Here is a 17,908-nt window from a genome sequence, read left to right on the forward strand (position 1 = left end):
AATTAAAAATTTTCTTATTTTTGTTTACCATAAATTAAATAATCAATTTTCATTATGAATTTATATATAATGAATTACTCTTATAAATTTTTTTCAATTTTTCTTTGTATATTTTTTGAGTTAATTTATGAATTTGTTATATAGTATAAACAAATTTTTTGAGAAATAAAGACTCTAAAAATTTAAAATCCAATCTAAATCTAATGTTTTGATTTGTTTTAAATAATAACGTAAAAGCCATCGTGAGCAAAAGTTAATGATTTATTTAGAAAAAAATTTATTTTGCCGAAAAAGTTTGATTCGAAAAAATAGTGTAAAATAAACAAAAATAAGGAATTAGTTTGGGTATAAAAAGAAATTATTAATTCCAAGTAACAATTTCCAAGAATAATACCCTAAAAAATCGACCAAAAATCTCATTTGTTTTGGTTTTTTTTTGTTTTTATGCAACTCTCGAAAGGTTCTTACAATAAAGACTTAGCACTTGTAGTGTTAAAAATTCTGCTACTCTCATAGCAGAACTACTTTCCGCACGCCTTAAAAAACTTTAATTCTCATTAATTTTTTTTTATGAGATGTCAACTCTTATAGAATTTTGTTCTTAAAAGAATTCCTTTATAAGCAAATGTCAGAATATGACAAATAAAATACGCAAAAAGTGACGTAAAAAATATATTTATAAATTATACACTGCCTTAAGAAATCAGTTCGATTTTATAAAATGGAAAAATTTAATTGGAGAAAAGTAGCTTTCGCTACTTTTCTAATTGGAGATCATGTAGCTTTCGAAAAAAAGTCCAGAAAAATTATCTACAGGTAAAATCATCATCAAATTTTAAAAAAACCAGATGTGAATATTATAAAAACTTCTAATTTTTATCAATCAGACATAATCATGCCTGGCGATTCTACAAATATACAACAAAATAATAACCTTTTAGATTTGAGAATTATCAGTGCCAATTCCATTTGTGTTACAAACGGAAACGAATAATGATATACCTGTAAACATAATTCGTTTAGGAATCCATTATTCTCATAAGAGGAATTTATTTAAGTATTGTCATTTTTCCTTATATAAATTTTAACCCTGTTGGGACTGAGAATTCTTTTTTTCGAAAGAAGTCCGGAATCTCGATAGCAATAATATTAACAACGATGAAATTAATGAAAAAGATCATAGCGACAATACAAATACGTATGTACTATCTCGCTTCAGAGATCGGGCTGCGTATGAGAATGTTAAATTGCACTTCTCATATCTTCACGACGCGGTGGAGAATGTCAATCACGATGGTAAAACTAGATTAGGTGTTAAGGTTTTTATTGAAAGTGAAAATACAGAGGGCCTTCCCTCTAACTATACTATTTTATATAGCTTATTCAAAAACTTTCATGACACTTTAAATATATCTGCCGCCAGTGTCGATAAAGATTTACAAACATTTAGGACCCATATGAAAAGTAAATGGATTGATTATTTGCAGAGGATGAGGGAAGCAAGCAATAAGTTTTTTCTTCCGACGACCTCAGCCCAAAGTAGCTTTGATAACAACAATAACTTGGTCCAATTAACTAGTTTTAGAAATAGTATGTCAAGGACTGTGAAACAACTTTCTTTATATCAAAATGTCCGTGAACTAAGGACTAAAACTAACACCGTTCTGTTTAACTCTTCTCTTCTTGACTGTGATATTTATGTTCTAACGGAAACTTGGTTTTCCCCATCCATCAATAATCTTGAATTATTCGACCCTTCATTTTCTGATTTTAGAAAGGACCGACATGCACTTTTCTTGCAGGGAAGCCCAAAGGGAAGTGTGGTATTAATTGCCGTTAAAAGCTCGTTATCCTTGAAATCATCGCAGTTAAAATTGAGCTGAAATCCAAAACGCTTTTCGTAGTCAATTGCTATATACAGCCTAACTCAAGTAATGAGTTATATGCAAATATTTCTTCGGCAATTGATTATTTATGCAATTCTTTTAATCCTGAGAATGAGGATTTTGTTTTTGGAGATTTTAATCCCCAAAATTAGGTGGATCACTCATGACGAGGAACCATTTTTGATTTCAATTGACTGTTCTAGTGAGTTAGTGTTGTCCTTTATAGATACCTTTCATCTAAATAATTTGCAACAAATATCGTCAATAACAAACCATCAATTGAGGCAACTGGATCTAGTCTTTACTACCAATTGGTACAATTGTTTACCTATAACTGTCCCGGATCCGTTGGTTAACGTTGATATCTATCATCCTCCGATATCTTTCTCATATTGCATTGACGACAAACCATCTATTGACCAGCCCCTTTTCTATCGTTTTGATTTTAAAAGGGCGAATTTCGCATTGGTTTCGAATTTTTCGCATCGGGCGAATTTTTTGATTTCTTTCTACTCACGACTTCTCCTCAGTATTCAACTTTACTGATATTGAGTCTATGACTGGTAAGTTTTATGAAATCATTTTGCTGCATTTAAATTGTTTATTGAAAACAATTTAGTGTGTTGAAAACTAAAGATACCGGCTCTGGCCCTCCATGGTTTTCACAAGAGTCGAGGGTACTTCGCAACAAAAAGAATAAGCTGTGGCGCAAATATCTCTCCACTAAAGACGACAGGGACTATGATAATTTCCGATTGTCGTATGATCAATTTAAATTAGCAGTAGAAGATCGTTACTACTACTATATTTATAAAACTTCGGATAACTTAATACGTAATCCCAAAGTCTTTTGGAAGTTCATAAACCACAAGAGGAAAAATGATAGTTATCTAACCTTCTTGAAATTCGGCGGAAATACAAGTAATAATTCCTAAATTATTTCCGAATTTTTTCGTAACTTTCTCGCCGAATCTTTTTCATCTTTTCAATTAAATGTCCACAACTTTGGGCACATTGATAACTATCCTAAAACTACCTTTACAAATTTAGTCAGGAACTCTTTTGCGGTTGAAAAATGTCTTTCCAATTTGGGTTCTAGTCCTTCTCCTTGAGCAGATGGAGTTCCTGAGATTATTTTAAGCGGGTGCTGCTCTTCTCTGGCGCCCATCTTAACCATAATTTTTAATATGTCTTATTCTTCGGGCATTTTCTCGTCCGTGTGGAAGGAAGCTTTCATTAGGCCAATCCATAAGAAAAACAATAAAAATGACGTGTCAAACTATCGTCCTATAGCCAAACTGTTGGCAATTCCTAAGGTTTTTGAGTTGATGGTATATGACAATATTTATTTCCATTGTATGCCATTCATTAGTACGCGTCAGCATGGCTTCTTGAAAAAGAAATCCACGGTGACTAATCTAGTGGCGGCCACGACAGTTATCTTAAATAATATGGAAAATGGATATCAGACGGACGTAATTTACACAGACTTTAGCAAAGCCTTTGACATACTACCACATGAAATTATTATTTTAAAATTGAAACTCTTAGGATTCCCTGACCACTTCTTAGCCTGGATAAAGTCATAACTCTCTGGCAGAACTTACAGAGTCCTCTTTCGTTCAGCAATTTTCTTGCCTCTTTCGTCTAATTCCGGTGTACCCCAGGGCAGTCACTTAGGTCCACTGCTGTTCATAATTTCAATTAATGATGTTGTTTCCATGCTATCGCACAGTGAGGTATTAATATATGCTGATGACATGAAAATTTAAAAAAAAATAAGCTGTACAAATGATGTGTTGTGTCTTCAGAATGATCTTAACCGCTTCTGCGGCTGGTGCTCAAGTAACAACCTAAAAATCAATGTAAGTAAATATGCACAAATGTGCTACTCTTGGCAAAAACGGCCATTTTTTACAAACTATATTTTGAATGGCCAAGCTCTTAGTCAAGTTGATTCAATAATGGACCTGGGTGTTTGCTTCGATAGCAAGTTATCATTCATAAACCGATGCAATCATATCATATGCAGATCAAGCGCGATGTTAGATTTCATTAAACGCTGGTCAAAGGAGTTTAATGATCCATATGTCTTAAAATCGCTCTACACATGCCTGGCCCGTCCTCATCTTGAATATGCTTCACAAGGATGGTCACCCTATCACGACATACTTATTAATAGGATTGAGTCTATTCAAAAAAATTTTCTGAGGTTCGCACTGCGCCTTTTTCCTTGGGAAGACCTCATCATTCTTCCTACCCACACTGGGTAAACGACGTGACGTCACGGATTTGTTATTGATTTTTCAGCTTATGAAAACTGACTTAATCTCCCCCGACTTCTTAAATAAAATTGTGATTAATTCCAACCTTAGGTCTCGTTCCCCTGGTCTTTTCATGGTTCCTTTTCATAGGACCAATTATGGGAAACATGAACCTGTCAGCAAAATGCTGCGTTTATGCAACAAACACAAACACAGACTTGACTTTTCACTAAAGAAAATCACGATGAAAAAGCTTCTATTTACTTATTGTTAAGTATAACCCTTTTCTTTATTTTTTCAAATTCTTGTTTTAGCTTTTCATTGTTTATATTCATATTTGATGGAATATTATTACTAATAAGTTTTATTTTGTATAATTTTTAAATTTAACTTTTAAAAAACTTGTTCTGTCTAAAAAATATGTATCTGTCTATGCATTTTTTAATTATAAGTTATGTAAAATGTTTGAGCTTAACATAAATAAATAAATAAATAATAAAGTTTTAGTTGGAATTTATCTAGTGTGCATAAATTTCAACTTTATTTATTTTTTGCTTAACAATTCTTAAATTTTAAAACTTATGTAAAAAAAGAAATAAGATATTATAGGGTTAAAAAATATGTATAAAAATTTTTTAAATTTTAATTATTTTTAGTTGGCGTTGCTTTTTTTCGAAACACAATATTAACTTTTATCAATAAAATTTTAATGCCAGCAACTTTTTGATTTATAATCATGGCAAAAAAATTATTTAAATTTGCCATATTTATAATTTTATATTAAATTTTTGAATACAAATATTTATTGATTACATAACATATACGTAAACATATGTATATTTTAAGATACATAAAAGCGGAAAGATATATTTTTTATAAAGTTCGAAGTAAGACCGATATATTTATTCTACAATGTATTGCTTTCTTTTTCTAATAACACCATTATAAGTGGCTTGTGACTGTGAAAGTTTAACTCACTCTTATACTAGTTCTGTTATGAGAATGGGAGCTTAACTCTCATTACAAGAATTAATAATTCTAGTAATTGCGCTCTTTTGTTTTTATAACGATCTCACTAGGATCTTTTAGTGTTCTACAAGACTGAAATTGTAAGAATAATATTCTTTGGAACTCTCAAGAAAGCTCTACCAGAGTCTTTCAAGATAAAAATTATTAATTGGGATCGAAAAGGATAAATCGTTAGTCGAACGTGATTAAAGCCAACACCTAGAAAAAGTTTGTAAGTTTATTTTTAAATACTTCAAACTATACGATTTTTTTATAAAAAGGTTAGCGTTCGCAAAATTTAAAATGCAACATATGTATGTATGTATATTTTATCTGCTACACATAAATTTCAAAAAATATTATAACCACAAAATGAGTTGAAAAATATGGCATTTTTTACGACTTTTAGACATTAACAAATAGTTCATCTCGTTGGAAGAAAACTTTTTTCCATCTCAACCCCCTCTCAAGTTATTGCCTCTTGAAATTTGTAAAATTCGAATTTTTGACACCTTATATTTCCGAAACCGCAAGGTTTTTCAAATTTCTATAAACACAAAAGGCTAACGGTAAATTCCATGACATTAAAAAATATAATTATTTTTCTTAACTCACATAATTAAACCTTAAAATCGAGCATTATGTTAACCCCTTTTTATATTAATTTTCACTTTATTTAAAAGACTGCATAAATCGTTCATCCTAAATACATGCAATGCTAGAAAGAGTTTTGTATATGAATGAAAATAATTTTTAGAATGTGTGATAGGTATATATAGACTGTATTTAAAAGCAGAATTTTCACTTGCTGAAGGGAAAAGTGCTACAATACAAACCATTGGTTTGTCCCAACTTTATTTAATTTGCTTATTAATCTGAATCTAGACTAGTATATTAATGTTATTAGTAAACCAATATTAAATTAGTAAACCAATACTAGAGTCTATTTTGCTCTTCTTTCTAATAAGTTTTTTTTCAACCCATTTTCATAAAGAAAGTTTATAATTTTTTTACCATTACTTTACTAAAATAAATCAAAATAAAATCCAACTTCTAGAAAAGGTAAAAATAAAAACTATAAATTATGAAATAAAAAATACGAAATCTGAAACTTAAATAAAACCATGACTCCAATAATGCGCTTACGACGTAAACTTTACAAAATATCACATTCCAAAAAATTTAGTAAAAGGTCTTGACATTGTACTTTTCCAAAATGCATCTTATAAGTAATAGATACTTAAAATAAAAGTAAATTAGATATCGAAAAAATCGAGCACGCTTTTGTTGTTATACAAGTCATATAAATGTTGCCAGAAATAACCAATTAAATAAAATATATTTTCAGCAATAAAGTGCTTATTAAGTTTTTTTCCCAAAATGCAGCATAAAAATGCTATGTAAAATTGTTGTGAAAATTAACATTTGCACAGATCTTTATATTAAAATTTTCAAACAAACGTCAAAGTATATCCGTGACTTCAATAATGCGCTTACGACGTAAATTTTACAAAGTATCAAATTCCAAAAAGTTTAGTAAAAGCTCTCGACATTGTACACTTTTCCTAAATGCGTTTTATACGTAGTGGAGACGTAAAACAAAAGTAAATCGGGTATCGAAAAAACCGAGCACCCTTTTCTTATAACATACCATGTCATATAAATGTTGCCATAAATAACCAATTAAATAAATTAGTATTTATTTTCACAAATAAAGTGCTAGTTATTAAGTTTTTTTTATTAAATGCAGCATAAAAATGTAATGTTTTTAATGACTTGGTAATGTTGGTTAAAAATTAACAGTTGCACAGAACTTTAAATTGAACTTTTCAAACAAACGTCAAAGTATGTAATAATATTGTAAAAATTATATTCCAAAATGTACGAAATGCACTTTAGTAGTTTTTTTGACAATGTAAAGGTATTGAAAGCACTGAGACGGAACTACAACCGTATTAACACCGTACTTAAATCTTTTTTACAGCATTATTGAAGTCACGGTGTATTAATATTGTAAAAATTGTATTCCAAAATGTATCAAAAGCTTTAGCTATTAATACGATTGTAATACCGTACTTAAACTTTTTATAAAGCATTATTGAAGGCAGAAATAAACATTTTACTTACACAAAATAATAAACTATTTAACTCATCACAAAAATAAAAAATTTCAAAAAAAAAACTCATCACAAAAATACAAAAAATTGAAAAATTACTTTTGCTGGCGATAAATTCTAGGATAATCGTAAAATGAGTTCTACAAATGCTCTATATATCCATACAAAAACAATTCTTTAGCAAATCAATACAAAAGTATTCCGATTGAAATTTTTTTTTCTATGTTTTTTTGTACTTGTGCCATTTTTTAGACGAGTACACCATGAAAAATTTTTTTTTGTCATAGTACGCCTAATGTACTATTTTTTTAATCAGTTTTTATTAAAGTGTGCCATTTTGTAATGGAGATTGGAAATTCTTGGTTTTCCTCAAAAGAAATGATAAAAAGTTAAGTAACAAATAATAAAATAACAAACACGATAAAGATTATTTTATGATATTTGTGATATCTAGTAAGGCCAGACAAAAAAAAATAAAATAAATACGCTCCTGTTACGAATATAACAATGCCCGGAGCAAAGAGAAAGACAACTAGAAAATATTTGGCTTTATTGTTTTTTTCAAAATGCTCCTTCGTTTAGTATTCAATTATTGTTTTGTGAGTTTGAAAATTTTTACCTAAATTATTTTTGACGTAAAAATTAAAGTTTCCTATAATCAATGACTCTGTATTTTTTAGGTTTTCTAGATGTGTTTGTATGCCAATTTTACATGAATAAAGCTATTATCCAATTCTATCCAACACACTCTTAACCCGTACGAATCCAATTTTTTTATTTCGTTTCATATACTATGTAGCAAACTAAAATATGGCGTAAGCCTTTATTTAAAGAATACTTTAGTATTTGCATCAGAGTTTCGATAATCTAGCATATGCGCGATTAAATTCATTTGTTTTAATATTAAAAGATTATTCCTATATTATATTTTATGAAATTTAACTACTTCAGTGGCTTACCCGATTTTTTACCCGGATGATTGATGTGTCTGGTCTTTAAAAACGATACCGACCTCCTGCGACAATTTTTTGATTATCGAAGCAGGGCCATGCGCTCGATCACTTACCCCACAAATTTTGTTTCTAGGATTTTTATTAATTCTTTTCTAATTCAATTTTGTTATATGTATTGAAAATTTGAATCCCATTATGAAAACTCAGGTTCTTCATTTAATAAGTCTGCATATGTATGTAATTTTTCAGCTCCCTAGCTTCACTTTGTAAGTTTGTTCAGCATTTTTGGCACTTCGGATTTGCTCATCAGTAACACATTGAGACACAACGTGTTGAAATATGAATGTACATATGTGCATTAGTTATTCATTTAATGGTGGAAGGAAAATTAAATCTTAGATAAGGTAAGCCTTTAACTCGCAAAATTTAAATCTATTTACTTGCAGTGCTCATTATAGTCAACCAATTAGTAATGATTTGAAATGAACATCAACTTAAACAAAACACGAATATAGTGGTGCTCCACAAGAATAAATTCATATTGAAGAAAAGCTAAACACACAAATGTCATAGAAAAAGGTAAATATAGACCTTATCAGGGACTCACTTTATGATAGCCAAATTCCCTGAAGAAGTCATCAGTAAGTTTCTGTTTTCGAGCCGCGACGCTCTCAAAAAATTTATAAGTTTATAGTATTAACACATATGTATTTGCATACAGAGATAAGAGAGCAAATGCAAATTTTTGCATACTTTGAGCAAATTATCAAAAAAATGTATATATTGCATATTTCAGCAAAATTTAAAAAAAATTAATATTTTCAATAAATTTTACAACAATTTAAAGAATTTTTTTAATTTTCGTATAGTTTTTATAAAAAATCGTGTTTGTTTTCATTACGATTTGCTTTTCAACTTTACTTAGTATAAACGGAACGGTGATACTGTTTAAGTATAATGTTGACGTGTGTATATCAAAAAATTATTATTAAGACGTTGCTAGGTTACTTTTTGTTTATTAAAATTTTGAATTTTGGTGAGATTGAATTCAAAAAATTTTTATACGAAAGAAAGGTAAATTGTTTTTATTGGGCTAGTATTTCTTTATGATAATTAATATTTGTTATTATTTTTTTTATTTTGTTAATATATTTTTTTATTTATTTTGTTATATTTCTGTTATTTTGCTATATTTCTTTTTTTTTATTTTGAAAATTTTAATTTCAATATAAAATTAACTCTTAAGATGCATTATTTATGTAATTTTGACATTCAACAATTTGAGTTATTATCTCATTTTAGTTATTAAAAAGGTACTTATAAAAATGTTTCGAATAATTTCAATTAGTTTTTAAGTTATTAAATACAAATATGTATGTACCTTCCTCCAAACAACTTTTTTGTGCATAATTATTTTAAAACTAGTTCAAACGTGTCATATCTAATACTTTCAAAATTTACTTTAAATATTTGAGCAATATAAATGTTTTTGAATTAAAACATTACAGTAGAAATCTGCTCGAGTGAACGTAATAAAAACACAGGCTATTCGTTCTATTGAACCTGTTCACTGTATTAAATGTCAAATAAATTAAACTAAAAAGTAGTTTTTAAAGCTTTATTGTTTCGAAAAGTATTCAGTTACTTTTTTTTTAATTTTTTTTTTATTTGAAATTTTTAAAACAATATTTTCTCTTATATTTCTAAGTGTGACTTGGTCGGTTAACAAGATATCGTTGTCTGCAGCCCATTGTATAGTCTTATTTAGCGCTTCAAGGGCTTCGTAATCAGAAATTTTTACTTCAACTGTTTCTATCATATTTTCAGTTAAATTAGTAACCGAATTTGGCTCTTTAACTTCAGTTTTCTGCTATTAATCGCGCACACGGTTGATTTAGCTATACCAAAATTTCTTAGATAATGTTGTAACACTTACTCCTGACTCTAAAGATTTTATAATTTTAATTTTTTCATTTAAATTCAAATGTTTTCTTTTAATATTTGTTTTCGGCATTTTTAAAAAAACTTGAACACTTTTATTTTATCGAAATTATACTTTAATTGAATGCCATTACCTAACACAATGTATGACTTATATGTTAAATAAACAAAATAATGCTCTCTTTTGTAATTCAACTTGAAAAATCCCGTTACAATGAGAAAAATAAAAAGAATAATATAAAAAAAAAAACAGTTTTGTAAAATTTGTTCACTATACTGGGCACTTATAAAAATTTTTGTTCACAGTGTAAGGCAGTCAATGCTAAAATTTTTGTGTTCACTCGACTGGGAAGTTCATAAAGTCGGGCGTTCACTAGAGCAGATTTCTACTATATACATATTATTATTAGGTAATTGATATAAGTTTTTAAAGTTTTGTCAAAGGAAAACTGAGGTAAAATTTTGAAATGCATATAAAATTTGTATTGGTATTTAATTGTATTTTAGATATGTTAATATTTGTGTATTTGTGTATATAGCATAAGGTTTTACAAATAAAGTTGGGACAAACCAATGGTTTGTATTGTAGCACTTTTCCCTTCAACAAGTGAAAATTCTGCTTTTAAATACAGTCTATGTATAGCTATCACACTATTAAAATTATTTTCATTCATATACAAAACTATTTCTGGGATGGCATATATTTAGGATGACACATATATGCAGTCTTTGAAATAAAGCAAAAATTAATATAAAAAGGGGTTAACATAATGCTCGATTTTAAGGGTTAATTGTGTGAGTTAAGAAAAATAATTATATTTTTTAATATCATGGAATTTACCGTTAGCTTTCTGCGTTTATAAAAATTTGGAAAAGCTTGCGGTTTCGGAAATATAAGGTGTCAAAAATTCAAATTTTACGAATTTCAAGAGGTGATAACTTGAGAGGGGGTTGAGATGGAAAAAAATTTTCTTCTAACGAAATGAACTATTTATTAATATCTAAAAGCTCCTAAAATTTCAAGCTTCTACAGTCTGGGGTCTAGAAGAAAAACGACATCAAAAATTTTGGAAAAAAAGGACTTTAAATAACGGTAAATTTGAACGACCAGTTTGTTTTTCTTAAGTTGAACTATAGTATACCGCGCAAGGGGAAGCAAGCCACTGCCTTTCTGCGTTTGCAAAATTTCCAAAATGCTTATGGTTATATTGCAACAAATATTTAAAAAAGGCCATTTTTAGGGTTTTGGGGGGGTATAACTTCTAGAGGGGGGGATATAGGTAAAAATTTTGTTCTACGGAAATAAGTTTCTAGTGAAGATCTATGTACGTATTAAATTTCAGCTTTCTATCTTCAAAGGTGTAGAAGTTTTGTAAACAGACACGCGGACAGACGGACGGACGGACGGACGGACGGACAGAGTGAAACTAATAAGCACTTTTTCCAAAAATTTTTTTGGAAAAGTGCTAAAAATGAGACTATAGCATTTCTTTAGCCCATATATAAATTGCGTACGGGATAATAATTTATTTGCAGTTTAGAATTCAATTATAATTTTAATTTAGTGTTATTAATTTTAAGTGTTATTAAATAAAGTGAAGATTTATAATTTATATAAATTTTTTTTTTTATTCGTAATATTAAATATAAAACAAAGGCGGATTTTGAAAAAACCAATACTAAAATTGATTTTAAAAGAAAAAATAACTTAAAAAATTAGTAAGATTTTGTGTACTTTTTAAAATTTTTATTGTAGTCATATTTAAATAAAATATAATAGTATATTTGATTACCTTCATACAAATAAAAATGCCCCGAAAATGTTGCGTCGAAGGGTGCAGAAGCAATAGTCTACAAGGAAAGGAGAACGTAAATGATATACCTACATTTACTGTTCCAAAGAACGAGGTCATCGGGGATAAGTGAATACAAACATTAGGAAAAAAGTATTCGACACCAACGAAGTATTTTTAATGTGTAAGAGCTATAAATTTTATACTGTCGGCTGTGGCAAATATAATTTAACCAATTACCTACTGATGTTAAGAAGTTAACAATTTAAAGAAAATAATTTAATCTCTAATAAAACAAAATTAAATAAGTTTGTGTAATTTAGGTAAATACATACATAGGTATATTTATATGATAAAATTTGTAAGTTTTCTGATGAAATATTACTAGTTTTAAGAAATATGGAATAAAAATTTTATTTTTTTGTGTAAATATCTAAGTAATAAAAAAAGTTTTGGTAATGTTTTGAAATAAAAATGTTTCGATAACTGTAATTTATTACAGTTCCAACATTCTAGTTTGTAAGAATATGATATTAATTCTTTTACTTTAACAAAATGAATCCTGCATGTATTTTGTATTTAATCATACATTCGAAAATAGTTAAGATAAGAATATATTTCTTAACAAAGTAGATGATTAATTTTCAATACACCGTATGTATGGGATTAATAAATTGTGTATTGCGGAGTCTTATATAAAGATGTCTGTGGTATCACATAAAATGATGAAGACGTAGAATGTGCTTGTAATTTTTCCGCTCTTTGTACATATATTTTAAGAATTTAAAATAATTATAAATGAAATTATTATTATATTTAATAGAAATTTGAAACATTACTTCGGAATTTCACCTACTTTGGAATAAGTATAAATTTGTTTATATATTTTTCAAGAAATAGCCATTTCGATTTAAAAACACCCATATAAATATACTATATGAGAAAGAAGATATAATTAATCCTTAATTGTATCTTCTTTCTCATATAGTATATTCAAATTTTTTTTTTCCTTTCTACTGATTACCTGAAATCATACGATTCATATTTCCTCACCAAAATTTTTATTTTGGCTTTATTTCGACACTGTTCGTCAAAAACTGGATTCTTGTATTTGTGTTTTTACCTAATTTCAAAAATTTTTACCTCTCTAGATCAAATATGTATTCGAAAAACAGAATTCTTTGTATTGCCATAAAAAAACAATATTGCAAATTATGCTTGTAAAACCTATCTGCTTAATAAAAATTATCCTAAAATTATTCCATATGTGAATTCTTTTTATATGAAAAGTCCATACAATTCTTTTTAGGTATATATGTTATGTGATTTTAGTTTTATCAAAAAATATTTTCATTGTTAGTAAGGCTAATTTACTAATTTACCTAAACTACCGCATCAGTTACTTTAAAACTTACACAAATTTCTTTATATTTTTATTATGTTTGTTTTTATTGGGGCCAACTTGAAACAACGCATTTTTTTTAATAATTACAAAAATTTAAAAGCACTTTCATAATTACAAAGCTTAAAATCAAATAATTACAAACTTAAATATAAATTTAATAAAATTTTTATTAACTTTATTTTGAGCCGTATATTCTAGACTAGAAAATATAGCACCAATTTTTTTTATTCAGTGTATTATCATTTTTAGCACTTTTCCAAAAATTTTTTGAAAAAAAGTGCTTATTAGTTTCACTCTGTCCGTCCGTTCGTTCGTCCGTCCATCCGTCCGTCCGTGGACACTTTTTGTTTACAAAACTTCTATACCCTTGCAGATAGAAAGCTGAAATTTAATACGTACATAGATCTTTACTAGAAACTTACTTCCGTAGAACAAAATTTTTATCTATCTCCCCCGCTCTAGAAGTTATACCTCCCCAAAACCCTAAAAATGCCATTTTTTAAGTATTTAGTACAGTGAAATCATAAGCATTTTTGAAATTTTGCAAACGTAGAAAGACAGTGGGATAGGTTTGCTTCCCCTAGCGCGGCATACTACTGTTAAACTTTAGAAAAACAAAATGGCCGTTCAAATTTACCGTTATCTAAAGTCTGTTTTTCCAAATTTTTGATATTGTTTTTCATCTAGACCCCAGCCTGTAGAAGGTTCAAATTTAAGAGGCTTTTAGACATAAATGCTTCATTTCGTTAGAAGAAAATTTTTTTCCATGTCCACCCGCTCTCAAGTTATCGCCTCTTGAAATTTGTAAAATTTGAATTTTTGACACCTTATGTTTCCGAAACCGCAAGATTTTTAAAATTTCTATAAGCGCCAAAAGCTAACTTGTAAATTCCATTACATTAAAAAATATAACTATTTTTCTTAACTAACACAATTAAACCTTAATATCGAGCATTATGTTAACCCCTCTTTATATTAATTTTCGCTTAATTTAAAAGACTGCATAAATCGTTCATCCTAAATATATGCAATCCTAGAAATAGTTTCGTTTATGAATGAAAATAATTTTAATAGTGTGGTAGATATGCATAGACTGTATTTAAAAGCAGTATTTCCACTTCTTGAAGGAAAAAATGCTACAATACAAACCATTGGTTTGACCCAACTTTATTTACTCTTAATTCTCTCATATATGTTGCCTGACATGGTGGTACAAAAAAAATGCGGAAAAAGCTGGAAAATATATTTAATTAAAATTATAGTTAAAATTTTCAGTCGAATTTTGAACTTTTGATATGTTGTTCAGAAAACTCCAAATTTCATTGCAATATAAAATTTTTAAGTTTTAATCAGCTTTTCCTATAGAAAACTCCAACTGAAAATATGCAAAAATCATAATTTTTCCAAAAAAACAACAAATAAAAATTCTTCAGAAATGTCATTTCGCTCATAGGCAATTTTACAAATACATTCACAAAAAAAGGAGGATCCAGGTGAACCAAAGCTAACTGGTGATTTTTCAGAGAATTCGGCTAGCACAAATTGAAATTTTTGCAGGTGCCAAATTTATACTTTTCTAGGCATGTTACCTAAAAGCTTGCTAGTATTCTTAAAATAGTAAAGAAGGATTTGAAACTCATTTTCATAATCTTCTGCAACACTTATACTAAACTTATACATCAGATTTTTTTTATTTATTTAAAAAAATATTAATTTAAAATTTCATACAATATATAAATGAGACTTCGAATTTTACGAGTAAAATACCACAAACTCCAATTGCAACTCGAAATTTTAATAAATATACACACTTTCGTGGTTTTCCACATTTTCTTGAAGGATCATCACTTTCATATGTCAGGGAGCATATGTATATGAAAACTTAATTAATAATCTAATATATATATTTATAAACTGATGAAGCTACATTTATGTATTCCGTATAGGAAATAAAATGAATTTTATTATATTTTAAATAAGAATTCAAAGAATAATTAAGAATAACTAAGTACAATGCTTTTAATAATTCACTCCACTACATTTTGCAAATTCACCGTTCCTAGTTGTCTCCAAATGTAAAAACGAGAATAATATAAATTTTATAAAGAAACTTGTATCAGTTATTAAAATTTCTAACGTGACACTATTTAAGTATTGTATAGGATTTAATAAGTAACAGAAATTATGAGTTTTACAATATCATATTTTTTTACATTTCTTTTTAAAATTGGACTTATCTAAGTGACAACTAGACAAAAAAAATTACAATAGACATCTGTGTTTATGCCTGTTTCAACTAGGTACTACAATTATAAAAGATTTAGAAGAGAAACTGCATTTTTTGCTATGAAATTATTGCTAGTTATTTTAACATTCAACCCATTTTAAATAATTCAGGTATGTTTGATTGAACATGAAAATAAAATTTGCAATTTAAATGTTGCAATTATGGAATTCGATTTGTACTAAATAAGGATTTATTTCTTTTACTCGCAATTTGTAAATTTGTAAATTGCGATTAAAAGAAAGAAATTTCAGAGCAAAAATGAATGCACGCAGACAATTGCCTATATTGCAAAATTTTATTTCTGTAACAAAATATTTAATGACTACAAAATTTTATTTGTAATATACTAAGTAAGGGCCTGATCGTCTATCTCGCTATTTTACTTTCCAAGTAAAATTCCAAGTAATAGACGATCAGAAAAAAGAAGAAAGTGAGTAATAATTGTATAATGTATTTTTCGTATGAGAAGAAATATTTGGTATTCCGCATCTCGTTTTTTTCTAAAATGCATACAAAATTTATTCAATTTGTTTCTAAAACTGAGACGTTTGGTCGATAATTTGAAAAAAAATGCAAAAATCCAATTGAAAAAATAAGTAGTCTTATTGCAAAGTGAAACATCCATTTGAAAATACTATGAATTCTGATAATTAATAATTTCTAACTTCCACAATTAGGTTATATATCCCTCTTTTCATATATGTATCATTTTGCCGTGTTTGGAAATATAATTCCTTGTAAATATTTAAACGTTTGTGTGTAAATTACAAAAAGTCTTATGTAAGAACGACTCCTAAAGGGTAAGTGACCAATTTTAAAAACCTGGTTTCCTTGAGAAATTTCTTAGCTCGTTCTATTTGCTATGTTAATGTTATTTTGCTATATTTGTTATTTTGCTTTATAAAATGGTTTTGATAAAGTTTAGACAAAACATTGTCTTTGACTCTTTTACCTGTAACTTAAGATACTAAATAATACTAAATTCTCTATTCTACATTAGTTATTCGTATATATTATATAGTTATTGTCATAACAATAAATTTTGAATAGTTAAACACAAGTATCGCGTTCGTGTTTATCTATTTATTTATATAAGAAATTGTATTGTGCATATATAGATGTGGGCCTATACATAATAATGAATGTGTGCTTATATACATATATATTTGGATGGAAATATTTTATGTGAAATTTGGTTTCCCAACATAAAAAACTAATAAATTATTTAAGAAAATTGTTCATTGTCATACTTATAAAATATAGCGATTTTTAAACAAGCACATAAAATGCCTAAAACGATTGCAGGTTTCCAAACCTTTTAAAAATAATTTCTAATGTTCAAGATAAAGTTAGTGGTCTTAAAATTGAATAAAGATACCTTTCCTTCTTCCTATCCATACTATTTTCTTCTGAAATTTTAAACTGACGTGTCGTCAATTTGTGTGTATGTATGTAGATAAATGTATTTGATCAATCACAAAACACAAATGTTTTCTGTCACTTATATACGCATGTATTAGCATTAAGCAAAAAAATTCACTGTACAATTTTATTAAATTCACTGTTTTGTTTTGTTTAAAATCAAATGCTACAAAATATATAAACTACAAAACTGCATAATAAATAAAAAATATATTTTTAAAAAACACGAAAATTAAAAGGAAAAGATGTTATGGTGCTTGCACAAACTGAAATTTATGTAAGAACTAAACAGAAAAACATAAAATAGGACAAATGAAGAGAAAAATGCCATCTCGAAACTGAATTCTCATTGAAAAATACGTACAAAACAACTGAGAAAAAAGATCGTAAAATAGTTAACCATACATTATCGTAAATCTATAAGAAATATACATATTGCCGGCTGAGAGTAATTTTGTTCCACCACATATTTTATGAATCGAGAAAATTACGTCTAAAGTTTAACAACACTGTTTAAAATTATGCGATGGGCATATGATATTTTAAGTTTTATCAGTTGTTTTGATATATTTCTTAGGCTTTTGGGTACAAAATTTCATTCAATTTCAAAGTTGGGTATGACAGTTATAGCAAGTTTTATAAAAAATAAAGTGCAATTTTCATCTACATATATATATTCACAATTTTGTTAATAATATTCACTTGTTTATAATACATATTTATTGTTAATTGAAAATTTAATTAATAGAGACCAAAACAGCACAAATTTAGAAAAAATATTTTTTATATCTCATTATTAATAGAAATGAGTATAATAGAAATGATTATATTG

General features: G+C 27.7%; 1 protein-coding gene across 2 annotated transcripts in view; it reads right to left on the reverse strand.

Moving 5' to 3' along the window:
• Positions 1 to 17,341, reverse strand: part of LOC129617142 (LHFPL tetraspan subfamily member 3 protein) — a 58,474-nt gene extending 41,133 nt beyond the window's left edge. The window contains exon 1 of one of the 2 annotated variants that reach the window (XM_055532530.1): positions 17,033 to 17,341. The gene's annotated coding sequence lies outside the window, so the exon portion shown is untranslated. The remainder of the gene's footprint in view (positions 1 to 17,032) is intronic. The other variant, XM_055532529.1, reaches the window with a different exon arrangement.
• Positions 17,342 to 17,908: the final 567 nt, after the last annotated feature.

This window comes from Condylostylus longicornis, unplaced genomic scaffold, assembly GCF_029603195.1.
Source record: "Condylostylus longicornis isolate FDR11 unplaced genomic scaffold, ASM2960319v2 ptg000422l, whole genome shotgun sequence".
In the NCBI taxonomy this organism is placed as follows: Eukaryota; Metazoa; Arthropoda; class Insecta; order Diptera; family Dolichopodidae; genus Condylostylus; species Condylostylus longicornis.